The sequence below is a fragment of the Podarcis bocagei genome (genome assembly GCF_964188305.1).
Source record: "Podarcis bocagei genome assembly, chromosome: 6".
NCBI lineage: Eukaryota > Metazoa > Chordata > Lepidosauria > Squamata > Lacertidae > Podarcis > Podarcis bocagei.
This window is the reverse complement of record NC_138130.1, coordinates 75,731,471-75,747,185: the sequence shown is the minus strand read 5'-3', so window position 1 is coordinate 75,747,185 and position 15,715 is coordinate 75,731,471. Positions and strand designations below refer to the sequence as shown.

The following is a 15,715-nucleotide window of genomic DNA, read 5'->3' as shown; positions in this document are numbered from 1 at the left end:
CAACCTACCCACAGACTCTATCCCAATTCACTCCCACTCCAACCAACCACCCAACTCCCAATGAACTCTCCCCCTTCACCCCTCCCAGAGCTGGTTTTATAGTCCCCCCACCCCCCTGGGTTTTATAGACTGCACCCCCCTGGGTTGTGATTGGGTAACCTGTTTAACTATTTCACCTCCAGCACTCTCATATGTTAACGTCACACCTAACCCTGACAAACAGACATGGGAAACTGGTTTGGGTTAAATAAGAACCAAAGCTTTTTTTAAGGAAATGCATTGTCAAACATAAATGAGCATATGGTGGCTGAAAAGACATTAGAGAGCATGTTGCTCTACAGCACCCGTCCCAGATGTAGCTACCTGGTCTGTAAGTTGCCAAAATGGATGGTTTGACCTGATTAGCATCTCCAGTACCCTAAAGGCATTGTAATGCCCCTAGATCTTAAATGGCTGTACCCATGACAGCCAATGCTCTAGGAAGCTGATCAACTTGGAATACTCTGAAGGAGGCCCAATAAAGTAGACAAGTCACAATTTCAATCCATGTCCAAATCCAGTATGGGAGCATCTTTCCAAGCTTCCTTCTGCATCTTCTCCCAACAGAGAGCTGTGGCTAAGTGTAGGAAATGAGTTCAAATAACTGCTTCTATGGCACCCTTTTGAAACTGTCTTTCTGTTACACTTTTATCGTTTATGCTGTTCTTAAAGGTTTGTTTCCAGAATTGGCTCTATTATTAGACAGAATGAGGCAGCTGCCTCAAGCATCAGGTGGTGGTGATGAGGTGTTGGAGGACAGAGATGTGTGTGTCATGCATAGCTTGCCCTGCATCCTGTAAGCTAGCCTGCTGTGGTGGAGAATGCTGTCCTGTTGCTAAGTTTGAAGTAAGATTCTGTTTGTGGAATTTGGAAGAGATGCCATCTTGTCTTTTTCCTAAGGCAGTAAAATGTCTTAGGCTGGCCCTGTTTGTTTCTGCACTGTATTGGGTTGTTGATAATTGACTGCATTAATTCACTGAAGACATCACTGTTATGTGGAAACACTATAACACTGAAGGTTTAGCTACCTAGGCCTGTGTATATAAATATATTCTGTCTCTATCTCTCTCTTTAGAGAACTTTCTGATTGCTGTTAAGCAATTTCTATTGAGCTATAGATAGTAAATATTTTCCCCCTGTGCATTTTTAGTAAATTTAAAATCCATTAACATGTGTGTTATGCAGACTTATACAGGGCAAGAAAGAGAGACATATTTTTGCAGTGTTCAAAATAAATAAGTAGCAAGCACATAACCTTAAAAATTAAAAGTTTGTGGGAAACTTACTGTGCCTTGTGGTAAGTGGGACATATTCCATAAAATGGTGATGGCTGGAACTAATATGAAGTACAGTTTGTTCTGTGGCTTTTGGACCATCTGCAAATGACTTGCAAGAGACACAAGGATACCAAACAAAAGCATAATTGTGATATAATGGAAGTATGAATCAGCCATTCGGACACTCCAGCTGGAAAAAACAGGCAAAGTCTGGGAGTACTTCTAGGGTGGCATTATAGTTCATTATTGACTGGAAAGATGTGAATTTCCGACACTAAGACCCAAACTCATGATGCCCGAAAAATCTTTCTTTCTGTCTGTGATGGTAATCAATATAATCTAGGTCTTTTATCAGTGGAATGCTGGTGGATTATTAATTTTTTAATGGCTTATCCATGTGGATTGAGACAAACGTTAAGAAGAAATAGGAGTGGTTTCTTCTCCTATCTTTGGTGGTGAAGAGAGAAGTTTGGAAGTTTGCTCAGGATGTGGATAAAGAAGAAAGCTGAAATAAAAATGGGCTATGTTAGGAGAGTGAGCAGCACTGTCATATTCTTGTTATGCTTTCCACAAAAAGTACAAGCAATAGCTTTTAATAATTTAATAACTGCAGTATCTTTGGAAATGAATTCTCCCTTTTATATGTTGCATTCTGAGCATATAGAAGAAATATATGTCAGTCTCCTTTACAATTGAGACTGTGATCCTAAACAGGGCAGATAACCAATAAACATACAAAGGATTTCTTCTTCAGCCGCAGTGATGATGAAACACAGAATACAGTGGTACTCGGGTTACAGACACTTCAGGTTACAGATGCTTCAGGTTACAGACTCTGCTAACCCAGAAAGAGTACCTTGGGTTAAGAACTTTGCTTCAGGATGAGAACAGAAATTGTGGAGCGGCACGGTGGCAGCGGGCGGCTCCATTAGCTAAAGTGGTTAGGAACAGTTTCAGGTTAAGAATGGACCTCCAGAACGAATTAAGTTCTTAACCCGAGGTACCACTGTACTGCTGAGGTTAAAAGTTTTTAATTAAGCAAGGGAAGATATAAGACAGTGTTGAGTACAGCAATGTAATGGTAACATGACTTTTCAAGTATTTTAAAGTTGTGAATTTCAAATGCCCATGCATTAGGCATGATTTTCTTACTTGATATCAGAGAAGGAATCGGCACCAACTCGATATTTGGTGTTTTCATTATTTTGTTTTATTGTATTTTGCTTTTGGCATGATTAGCTTATTCATGCCTATGGTATAACATTGTAGTAACTTTAGACATAAAGGACAGTCTGAAAACACAACAACAACAACAACAACAACAACAACAACAACAACAACAACAACAACAACAACAACAACAGGAGCAGACTGGGTAACAGGCAGAAATTAGTCACGACTTCAGGCTCCCTGGAACCACAAACATAAGTTTAGTATATGTACTAAACTGAAATAAGAATAAATACTAACAAATGACAATTTTATAACAAATAGAATTGTTTCTCAAGAATTGCCCAGGCATTATGAGTGGTTCTACCACTGGCAGGTGGGGTAATATATTCTTTTCATGGTTCATATTTTAGCTGTAAACATGTGAGGACTTTATGTTGTTGTTGTTGTTGCTGTTGTTTCCTGCCTAATGTGCAAACATTATGCAGAGGTCTGCTGAGCTATTCCTCCAGATCTGGCAAGATGACCTGCTGCCTCAGGATAACTCATGGAACTCAATTTTATGTGAAATTCCATTCACCTCAAATGCTGCAGAATTTTTCCCCAGAGGGAACAAAATGTAAGTGAAAGCTACAACGGCTTCTGAAATGGTCACACTTATAATCAATTCTGTTCCTAATTTTTGATTTAATAAATTCAAATTGTCATATTGTGTAATATTTATTATATATTTTTTATCCTACCCTTCCTCCAAGGAGCTCAGGGTGGTATACAAAAATTCTGTGAGAGGTTAAACTGAGAGATAGTCGCTGGCCCAAGGTTCATGACTTAAATGGGAATTAATGCACCTCATTCAGTTTAATCACATGACATTGATGCATTTGAGCACCTTGCGTTTCTTATGGAAGTCACTTATTTCCCTCAGCTTGTAGCTACTTTATGCTTATTCACCACAAAATGTGACTGTAGGCTTCTGTTCTATTGTTCATGCCACATTGAGAATGTGGCGTGTAAAACTGCAACGTAAGATGGTGGCAAATGGATTTGTTGGGAGCAATGGCTGAGGGGACAAAAGTTGCCGTTGCGGGTCAGCTCTTAGGCAAATCTGAACCCCATTTGACTTGTCTGTGAATATTCTGCAGGTTCCTTTATATACTATAGTTCCCAAGTAAAGGCTGCTAAAGCGCTTCTGCATGTTGGGCTTTATGTGAGACTGTAGAGTTATTTTCAGCATTAGGTGAAGACCTTTTCATTATCAGTCTTTAAGTCTTTTAGTGCTCTTTAAAGTCTTTTGTGTAGATTCTTTTCTGTTGCTGATTTTACTTTGTTTTAGATTTCATGTCTGTCTTTTAATTTTACATCTTGTGGTTTTAATTTCCACTTGTACATCACCCAGAGAGTCTTTGTAAATTGGCTGGTATATAAATAGTGTAAAGAAAATAAATGTTTCTAAACTTTTCCCCACATGTCCTGGCCCAGTTGGGAGGGAAGCTTCCAGTGGTCACGATGAATATGTAGACTGACACATGTGACCGGTCCAGCACATAGTAATAGATCCCCAAATATGGCAGCTTTGCTAGCAGGACAGTTCTAAGCAGGATCTAAAGGTCAACTGTAATATGTGAAGTAGGCATGATTGCCACTAGGCAAGTGGTGACTACACAGCAGTTAATACCTCACATTTGCTTATTTATATATAGTCTGTCTTTCTTACATGACAGTATTCAAGATGGGACTAAGTGGGGTTCCCAAACAGTATTAGCTTTCTAGCCACTGCCCAGGTCCTGCTTAGCTTCAGCAAATTTGGTTTACTGTCTATGTTTGCACCAGAGGCTTTAGCGTTTCAGGCATAACAAAGGTGACGTGAAAAGTTGTGTAAATTTCTCCATTATATCAAAAGCCTCCCATGGCCAGAAGGAGACTCTTTTGGAATACAGAATGTCAGTGTGGCTCCGAACTGTTTTTAGGATCTTTGCTAGCTAGAAACTCTTTTAAACTGCTAAAATATGTTGTTGTTTTTCCTTAGTCATCCCCCAGCCCAAACTATTTTGAGTTAATTTTCTGTGCATTAAGTAAAAAATACCTTGTTATGGCTGGTTCACCAGGAATGTTATTGTTCTGTAAGCTTGAAATAGTGTACAGGCTAATTGAATAAGAAGTAGTGACTTTTTTTTTTTTTTTTGGCTTCACCTATCTCTATCTGTTACTTCTAACTTAAGTGACCGTATGTTACAATACATTAATTAATATCAGTGAGTTATGGACTTCCCCTGCATGCGAATACAGGCTCTTGCGGATTGAGCGGATGAGACCAACAGTTGGTCTAACGGTCAAGAAGGTGGTTTCTGCATGTGCTGTAGAGGAAAATGAGGGGCTAATGGGGGTTGCCAACGTGGGGAGGTAGCCTATCTATCTATCTATCTATCTATCTATCTATCTATCTATCATCTTTGAGCTTTGTACACCTTCGCAGAGCCCCTTTGCGCTCTCTCGCGCTCTCTTTGCTCCTCCCTTCATGAAAGTTGAGGGGGGTGCACACACACCAAAAAGTTGCAGTTGACCATAGTTTCCCATTACATGTGAGTCATAACTAACTGTATTTTAAATGAAATGATATATTTATTTTTATGTAAACTGCTTTGAGGTCACTTTGTGTTGAAACGTGGTAAATAGACACATTACATGCATGCATACATACATACATCCCTGTTGGAGGGGGGAGTTGGGTATAAATAAATATTTAATCATAATCATACATATATTCATACATACATAATAAACTGTATTAACAATGGTTAAGCCTGATAGTTAAGCTTAAACTTTTAACCAAGCCAGATCTGGAACTGAATTCTGGCTTTCTGGAAGCCGTCAACCATAGTTAACAGGAAAGCTATGGTTAACTCTGCTGTTTCCCTGTTTACCTTTTTGCATGAAGAGAAGAAAAAAGCAGGAGCACAGGAGCTATGTGTACCTTTAAACTACTTAAATAGTTTTAAAAATTATTATTATGTAATCTATAAATCTTGTTAAATAAATAAACAAACTACCCTGGCTTATTCATTTAATATTCTGATCATGATTACTGTCTGCCAGATTTTGCCTCATCATAGGTCAGCATTACACTATGCTTATTGTTATGCAGGCATAACAAAATGGCAGCACTTTCTCCAAAATATCTCTGCCATTAGATGAGATTTTAGGATAAGAAGAGTAAACACATCTTAACATGATAAGAACCCTGTTGTATCTACTGCTTATCTCTGCTTGCTGTTCTGGAGACTGTGATAATCTTAAAGTGAGTGAATTCTCATCTTTCATAGAAGAAATAGATTAAGAGACCTGCCAATTTTAAGAAACTATTCAAACTTAAATGTTATATTTGTTGTCAGTGTGATTTCTTTTTAAAAGTTGTGACTATCAAACCTTTATAACTGATACAATAAGAATGTCTATAGTTTTATGTCACTTGAAAAAGGGTAAACACTTTAAAAGAAAAACATATTTTATGGAAGTATCTCTCTAGTTTGGCCAAAGAACTTCATAGATACCAATACTATCTAGTATTGTGGAAAAGAAAGATTAAAAGATAGCTATGATGATGTCATATCCTAGTCTACCCCGCACCCTTTCAGTTTAAATTCAGGAATTTTCTGAGTCACTAGCAACAATCTAATGTTTGGTCCCAAAGCAACAAGCTGAATTATTTGGTTTTAGCTGTCAGATACAGTGTTCAAAGTGTAATAAGATCTAGATACAGTATATCTAGCAAAACAGTAACAGTGGGTCTTGGTTTTAAATGTTATTTTACTTTCTGGGGCTAATTTGCTGAGAAAATGGTATTACTGTTTTTCCAAAGTTAAGCTTAGTTTATTGGTAGAAAAACCAGTATGTTTTTTGTGTGTTTTTTTGTCATAGGACAAATTTAGCAAGGTGTGAATGTCATGTTTTCGCTGATCTATGTAGTGTGGTTTTGGAGCATTATATTCCCTATATCACACACAGAACTCTGATTTGTTTAAGGAGAACAAAAATAGTCTCAAGGGATCAGATATGTATCACATATGGAGTGTCTCCTTGTGACTTCATTTACATATCACTTTAAACCAGGTGTGGGGAACTTCTGGCCTGTGGACCACATTTATTTAGCCTGCTAGACCATTTTCTCTGAATTATGGCTGCTTGCCTTACACCTGACGTCATATGTGACATCAGGTGTGGGGCAGGTAGAGATATGGGTAGATCTCTGGGGAACCCTGCTTGCAAAAAGCAGGGTTAAACTGATGGGCAGCGAGTTCAACCCAGCTTGATTGGCTGCATGACTGAGGAACTCAATCACACAGCCAATCCTGAAGTAAACCGCTTCTCTATGGATAGAGCTGGCACTAAAGTATCCAAATGCCAGCTGACTGTTAGGTGCTTTGAAAGTGCTGTGCAAGGGTCTTTTGACAGGTGACAGGATATGGCACCTATCAGTTGCCTGATGTCATCATGACACCCCATGATAGACAGCTGGGTTGCCCCAACCACCTGCCAAAGTTGGGCCATAAGTTTCCCATACCTGCTTTAAACCATAGGTAAACTAAATGATGGTTTAAAGGTGAACATAAACATTTCATTTTCTCTATAATTCACTGGACATGTTGTGTTGCTTGGGAATGATTGTGTAGGAAACTTTGTGTATATCCCCCCAAATTCTCCCCCAGAGTGCAACTTCTGGTGCATTCTGGGGGAAATGAAATGGTTTCAGCTAGAAGTTGCTGCCACCAAAGAAGCTGCCCCCTCCCCCAAGTGGATTATATGAACAAGAACATTCTCATTTGTTCTCTGCACTTGTTTTGGCACAGATCTGGGTGTGTTCTGTTGAATTTTCCATTTGTTTCCATGAGCATATCCATAATTTATATGGTGATTTTGACTGGGGAAATGGTCCACACTGGAAAATGCTTACTTACCTGTCTCTCCCTCATTTTGCTGGTCTGATCAAATTGAGAGCCTCCCCTCCCCTCTTCCATGCAGTTGTGATGGGGGATTGGGAGATAACTCCACACACACACACACCCCATCACATCTAGTTTGGTCTTAGGTCTCCTTCAGCTGTGATGGGGAACAAGGAAAATATTTTTTGCTTTTACCAATCGGGAGATTTAAAATGGAGTTTAAGATGAGCTACAAAAAGTATCTGGATTTATAGCAAGTTATTTGAGTTATCTATTGAGCTTTTGAGCAGAATGAGGCACAGACTGATAGAAACTCGTTTCATGCCTGTGAGTTGATGGTGCCTGGGGATCTTTTACAAGCTGGATCTTTAATGCTTCACCGGCATAGCCAAGATGTCATGGATCCTTTATTCCTGCCTCTTGTTTATTTTCCACAGAAAGTCTAATCATAGGATTCAGTATGCTTGGCATTGGTGATATACATTGGAGCTTCATAGCTAGAATTTTATGCTGCTTTGATTATTCCATTCCTGTGCCAAATAGGATGGCATTTGATTTTTTGTAAAATTGCTTTGGACTAAGAATAATTAATTAATAATCTTGGAAGAAGTGAAAAGACGCCATTAGCACACACATCCTTAACAATTTGGTTTCAAAGTAAAGAAATATAATGATATACATGTTATTAAACTCAGCACATGCGTTATTGATTTTACATGTCATTTGACAGATCATCTTATAGTTACTGCTAGCAAGCACTATAAGTGTATTTTTAGTTCTTTATTTAAATTGCCACATATGATCTAAACACAAATCCTCAGCTGGTGTCAATCAGCACAACTTCAGCTGAAGTCAATGGAGTGATGCCAGTTTATATAAGCAAAGGATCTGAGCTAAGCTCTTTATTAAGAATTACTAGAACGGACTGTACTCTGTGCTGGGCACTTGTGTGCTGGGAGTTCAAAGTACATAGGAATGCATGAAACATTTTCCTCATTTTCATTTCCAGGCTTCAAGAACACGAAGATATAGCTTGTGAAATCCAAGCTACAAACAGGATGTACATATATTAAAGTTTCAGTTTGTCATTTTAATTTTTTCTTCTTCTTTTTCCTTTTTTGCTGGGTGGGAATTCTGCTTGATTAAAATCACATTAATCCCAACTTTTTTTTTTTTTTTTTAAAACAACAACTTTAATTCATTAACCTTGTGACCTGGATGCTGTCTTTAACCATTCCCCAGGGAGTGGCTACTCACCCTCATCTCCAGTCCTGAATTTATAATCCTCAGGAACGAGGCAGTTTCCTGAGATAACCATGCTGCTGCCAGGACCATGTCTGATGGTGCTACAGGCCCTTCACTTCCTTTTGTGTTAAGGGGTCAGAAGCCCTTAAGGCAAGTGGCTGTGGAAACATGCTAGCCGTTTTGGCTCTCTCTCAGCACTGATGGCACTGTGTATGTGACTGCAGCCTAACTTGTTGCTGTTCTACTGAGCTGGAGGCAATAGCGAACACCAGGAAAACAGGTGAGTAACGAATTTTAAGGCTGACACAAGTCTCTGAGGAAACTCACTTCCAATAAGTAAAAGATAATGCTGCACTTGGTTGCTTTAAGTAATAATACCAGGGGAAATATTATGTTTATGAGACTTCATAGAACTATAGTTAATAATCTATTAAAGTGATGTGGATTTACACGTGCAGTTCTGTAATTAGCTAGGGGTTTTTTTTAAAGCAAGTGTATTCTATTAGCTCTGTGATTTAGTTGATTTTTGACTGCTGGCGATGCTGTTGGTGAGACAGAACAACTTTGTTTCTGCCAACTGTAAAATGTTAGTTATGAGGCTCTTTGGTTCGTTTTTTAAAGGGATTTTTTAAAATGTATTTTATAGTTTTGTTCTTTGCTGAACTAGACTTATTTTGGAGGAAGGTTGGGATAAAAACCAAAATGAAACAATTATCAGAGTTCATTCATTTTTAGTTAAATAAGTTTTAGGCTCAATCCCTGACTCTAGAATTGGTACTTTGTGTGCTTTGACATGCCTATTTAGAACTATAATGAAATTTTAACCGAGTATCTGTGTTATATTGCTAGCTAATCCTATTCGTGTCTACTCAGAAGTAACTACAGCTGAGTTGAATGGGGCTAACTCACAGGTAAATGTGTATACAACTGCAGCCTAAGTATCTTAAAATGTGAGTCCTTTACGTAAAATATCAGTGACTCAACAGAAATTAATAAAGGTTAGGTCTTTAACTGAGATAAATAGCATCTTAACCAGTGCATCTTAGTCACAGCTCCCACAATCTCTTTCTGTTTCAGTTGATATGTTTGGCTTCATTCATCCAAGAGCTAAGAAAGAAAGACTGACAGCTTTTTCTGACTCTCAGAAAAATACTATGAGTTTTGGTGTAAATGCTTGGAAGCCTTTTTCGTTATTTAATTTTTTTCTAAATTCTTTTCTCTAAAAGGATCTGTGGCATTCATATTAATAGCAACAACCGTTGTTTTTTAAGTACCGTATTTACACAAATCTAATGCACAATCAAATCTAATGTACACCTCAATTTTCTAAACCTTGACACCAAAAAAGGATTTGCTGGCGCCATCAAATCTAATGTGTCCCCTAATTTTCACAACTTAATTTGAGGAAAATAGGTGTACATCCGAGGTGTGCATTAAATACAGTAATCCTGAGAGACATGTTGGACTCCCTAGATATGGAAAGGAAAATGGGGAACGGAGAGCTTCATAAATTTAAGTAGTCAGATTTCATGAAGAACTCCCTATCTACAATTTATATGAGGGGTGGGCAGACTTCAAGGTTGCAGAATCTGTTTTGCTTTCCTCCTTAAAACTTTCAGGTGGTCAAGGAGACAAGTGCAAAATAGGAGCTTAGAAAAAGGGGCATTTAGAATTAGGAAAAAGGGGACTTATGAGTGCTTCTCAGCACAATAATTTGTTTTTGTTAACTGAGCTCTCAGTCTTTCACAAAAGGTTTGGTGTCTACCCAAGTTTTCATAATTTCAGCAATCTAATTGGTGTGTGTGTTATGCATTCTTTGGTTGAGGAACTGCATTGCAAAGTTCAGAGAAGTGTAGATTTAGAAACAGATCTGAAGTTTACTGTGTGCATTGGTTTGGAAAGTGCACATTTTAAAGTTAGCATTGAAATACAAACCAAACCAATTTCTCCCCTTCCCTAATTGTGACTGAACTTCCTTTTCACAGATGCACACATAAAAATACATGCAGTGTGAGCATTAGGAACATAAGAAACATTCCTATACAGAGTAAAACAGCTGGATTATCTGACTGGCTGAGATTCCCCAGAGTTAAAGAACTCAAGAAGAGCATTGCAGAGTCAAACCAAAGGACTGTCTAGTCCAGTGTTGCAGTGGGAAACCAGATGCCTGTGGAAAGCCCCGAAACACACCTTGAGAATAATACTCCCCTGCTGCTTACCAGCAATGGGAGCTTCCCCCAATTCAAATTACAGGTGCAAGAACTCCTGTCTGGATCTGGCCAACAGCAGGGAATAATGGATTAAAGCCCCTCCATGCCAAGGCCTCAGTTAGGAATGTGGCTGGGGGTGGGGTGGTCGAAAGGCCTCTCCTCCTTCCAGAGGGGAGGTGTTGTGAGCGGGAGTCGATTCCCGCGTCACTCAGGGGGCGATCTGCCCCCTGCCCATTACCACGCCTGCCGGTTGGGCACCCAATCGGGAGACACAGTGGGGGGGGGCGTGGTTTGCTGCTCAAATGCGGCTGCACCAGCCATCTCGGCCATTGCACACACATTTTCCCCACGAGTCACCCACCCTCCACTCCCTTTAGGGCTTAGCTTTTCCCTTGACTTTGCTATGGACCTCTGGTTGGTCTCCCTGGTTGCACAGGGGGCTGGTAGGAGTTTTTTCCAATTGGCAAATTGGCACCGGCCTCTTGGGTTTGTTTTTTGTTTTTTGTTTTTTTTTTTTTTGCCTACTTCGTAGCAATCATCCCAACTTTCGTGGTATTTGGCAGTTAGGCATTGGAATGTGTTGTTGGTGTTTGGAAGGGCAAGGTGTGGCCATTGCCTACCCCTTCAATTTTGGGTATTCCGTTAAAGGAATCCGGCAGTCGTGGATCCTGTCTGATGCATGTGTGGCGGGGGGCCATGGCATGACCTTTGGTGACATCAGGGGAGAGCTTATAGTTGTATTAGCATCAACAGGCTCCCCCGACTGGTGGTTAACCCCTCTACAGACTCACCCCTCTCCGAGTGGGTGGAGTCAAATCTTCCGTGGTCCAATGCCTAAGCCAATACCTTCTCACATGCTGTAATCAATAAAGTTGTGGCCTTTTTCTTGCCCATTAACCTAATAAACCGTGTCCATGTGTCTTTATTCCCCAAGCAGGGATCGGGTCCTCGAAATCACAATGCTCATTTTCCAAAACCATGTGTGAACCAGAATGCAGCTATTATTCAAAATTCACACACATCTAAAGGAAAAAACCTGTATGTACATTTCCAAATGTACAAGTAAAATAAAAACCTACATACAGCAACAGTGTTTTGTGTTGTGTAGACTCCTATGATGTAAGTAATGGGCCCCGCCTGATAGCCTGCTCCCTAAAATATTACTAGTTTGCTCATGTCAATATATAGGGTGCCTACATTCTGCATGGACTGGTTTCATGGCCTATATTCAACACAAAAAACAGCGACAATTTGTTGTTGACAAAGGACAGCTGGACATATAACGGGCCCCATTACCTTCAGTAGCTTAGGGCCTAATCAAACCTAAATCCAGCCCTGTCTGTACTGCTTATATTTAAACATTTGTTGCATTTTATGTGGTCATGTGTCAGCCATATGAATTGTGTATGGAATGGTGTTGCTAATGGTGCCGTCTGTAGTTAGAATGAACCCATCAGTAAAGCCCTTGAACTGATCTGTGTTTTATCACTGTGCAATCAGAACCTCTCTAAACTAGCTCCAGAATGTTTTCAAAACACTGTGATCTGAAGAGGCAATCTAAGGACAAGCTCAATATGGCATGTCTACCCATGTCCTTATCCCGATCTCTTGAGGTCCATCATTTTATTTTCATCTTCAAAATTTTCCATATCAACTGTTACTAAAAACTAAGCACATTGAGACACATTGTGCTAATCTCTTTTTTATAAAGTTCCAGTAATATTATGCAGCTCTAGTGAGTGAATGAATGAATGACTGTCACTAACATTTGTATTTATTTTTGAAGATATTGCTCTTTTATAAAAATGCATTAACGTGTTACAGTGTTGACTAGCCTGCAGGTTTTGTGATAATCTCTAAAGTTGGTAGGCAAAAAGGCAAACATTACCAAGATGTGAACTCCACAATCTGTCAGAAAGCCTTGTAAGCAACTCTGAATGTGGAAAGTTTGCAGCTTGGAAAATAATTCCTTCGCTGTATACACACAGAACCATTCATCGCTGCATAGGAGAAACGACATGCTATTTCTTTTATCAAATGGAAGAAATTTTAAAAGTAGAGATAATTGCTTTCTAGATAATGTGTGTTGCCAATTGAGATAGAACCAGAAATATACCCAGATATCTAAAAGCAAAATATTTGGTCACAGGGACTATGAAAAGCTAGAGAACATCCATCTCTATGGGTTTGCAGTGTAAAAGAATATAATTTGTTTGTTTTCTACACCACCCTTCATCTGAGGATCACAGAGCAATTTACAATATAAAAACACAAACATTCATAACAACAACAACAATTTATTTGTACCCTGCCCATCTGGCTGGGTTTCCCCAGCCACTCTGGGCGGCTTCCACAAAGACCAAAACTACACTAATATGCCATACATTAAAAACTTCCCTGAACAGGGCTGCCTTCAGATGTCTTCTGAAGGTCAGGTAGTTGTTTATCTCTTTGACATCTGATGGGAGGGCGTTCCACAGGGCAGGTGCCACTACCGAGAAGGCCCTCTGCCTGGTTCCCTGTAGCTTTGCTTCTCGCAACGAGGGAACCACCAGAAGGCCCTAGGCGCTGGATCTCAGCGTCCGGGCAGAACGATGGGGGTGGAGACGCTCCTTCAGGTATACTGTATGAACTCTTCATGTGGGCTCTCCTAGTTGCTCATCTGTTAGGTTGGTAAAGTCGGTGGCCACGAGGGAGAGATACTTCACAGTGGGTCCACTGCGGTGGAACTGCCTTCTACTAGTTCTGCACCAAATCTCTATGTTGAAGGATTTGGGGGCGGCTCTGAAGACTCCCCATGCCCTCAGTTGACCTTCCAGGCACGATGCTCATTGGCTGTGATCATCTGCTCTCAATAATGTTGTAAAAAAGCAAAAATGTAGTTAAGGGAGTGTTAAGGGAGATGGCATTTCAACTGTATTGCTTGACATGTGAAAGTGACTTAAACTGGAGACTTAGAAGAGAGTTGAAAGTGATGTGAGAGATACTGTATTCCCATATGCATTCATTTTGTCTTGGTTGTTGCCACTGGTTAAAAAAGTTTGCAGGTTTTTGAAACAGTTCAAAATCGTATCTACCAGATTTAAATATGGAATAAATCCATACATCACTAATAGCGACCCTTCTTTCAAACAGCCTTCAATTCTCTGAAAGAAGCTGCATTCTGCCTACACTAGCTATACTGACCCTCCAGAGCTCCCTTCCTCTCCATCTTAAAGAAGGATTTGCTTTAGCCCATAATCTCTACAACTGTATGCTTTGCACTTGTCCAGTGATAATTGTATTAAATTCAGTACGTGGCTCTATTCTATGAGCTCATATAATCATCTTTCAGAGCTATTTTTTCATAGGCAGTGTATCATCAGTTGCACAGTGCAGTGACAGCTTTTGAACCAGAGCAGCTTCTCTTTCCTATCTGAGAAGGAACATTCAGCCCCCGACTCAAAATTGTGCCTTATACAAGCTATTGTCCTGTGAAGTACAACTTCTACTTCAGAGAAGATTATTGGAGGAAGCTAAAGTTGTCTGTTGGGGAACTATAGCCTCCAGGAGCAAGAATTTGGTTCTTCTTTGTCAGTTGCACTCTCTAATACCAAACTAGAAGAGAAGGTGGAAAACTAACTGTACAAATGCAAACAGCTCTTTGAGTGCTTGCAAAATACTATTCTCTTCTTCTTCCCCAAAATGGACTTGATTTCTGTGGTAAATACATGTGGATCTACCCCCCCACCAGGTGTTTTACATCCACACAGTACATTTGGATAATTTCTGTACACAACTATAATTGTGTTTTACCTACTCAGTGAAATAATCATCTGGAAAAGCAATAAATGACCCATCGTACCAGTGTTATCAGTACAGCTGTTCCAATGCTTGCCCCTTCCTTTGCCCCAGCATGACTAATGTTCGGGGATGAGGTTGTAGTCTAACAACACCTGGAGCACCCACACATTCCCATCTTTGCCACAAATTACTAAATCTTAGAAATCCAGAACTAACCTAATCATAAAAATCTCTAGAAGCAGGCATTCCCCCCCCCCCAGCCAGAATTCACAGGAACTCGGTTCTGGCACCTTTCAGGTGAGTTCCATTGCCCTTGTAAGAGAACAAGGGAGGAAGGAGTTCACGGTGAGTTCCAGTACCTCTTTTTCTAGAAAAATAGCACTAAACTGGACAGCATGTTGAATCCACTGATTTGGCCCTTAACTGACTTAATATGGAAGTATCTGAGAAAGCCACCTGTATACAACGTCCATATTCACAAGTAAGATTTTGATAACACAAAATAGTTGGCTCTGTACTATTGCATTAGCAGACCTTCTAAAGATCACATTTGTGTTTTTTTATCTAGTAACCAGTGTGAAAGACACTGCCATCTATCATTAATAAATAAATAATGAGCTGGGTAGAACTTTGCAAATGCATGTTGATCTGATGCTATTTTTTGCAAGTTAGACAGATGTGCAAAAACCGCCCATCAGCTCTTTGCTCAAGACTAGCTATCAAATCAAAAATCTGTGGACTGGCTCTTCAAATCCCAGCACTAATCGCAATGATAAAGAGCTACCTTTTGATTAATCCTGCCCCGGACTTCAACAGAAAGATACTGCAGTTTAATTACTGAGTGAAATCTACTTTGTCTGATCTGCTAGCCTGCAATGTAATTTTGTAATATAATCAGCATCGCCCTTGTCTGGAGTTCTAGGGCTATGAAGTCCAAGGACCTGTTTGACTGGAATGAAGAAAATGAACAAACAACCACTAGCCACAGTGTTTTAATTAACAAAACCTTGTTCCAGTACTAGTTATTTTTGCTATTGGTGTTTATGACACCAAA

The 15,715-nt window shown here is 39.7% G+C and overlaps 1 protein-coding gene across 17 annotated transcripts in view; it reads left to right on the top strand.

Annotated features, from left to right (window-relative positions):
• Positions 1–15,715, top strand: part of ZBTB20 (zinc finger and BTB domain containing 20) — a 487,687-nt gene that overhangs the window by 199,467 nt on the left and 272,505 nt on the right. The window contains exon 1 of one of the 17 annotated variants that reach the window (XM_081197918.1): positions 8,598–8,948. The exons of the other annotated variants lie outside the window; for them this stretch is intronic. The gene's annotated coding sequence lies outside the window, so the exon portion shown is untranslated. Of the gene's footprint in view, positions 1–8,597; positions 8,949–15,715 lie in introns of those variants that run through there. 17 annotated transcript variants of the gene reach the window in all.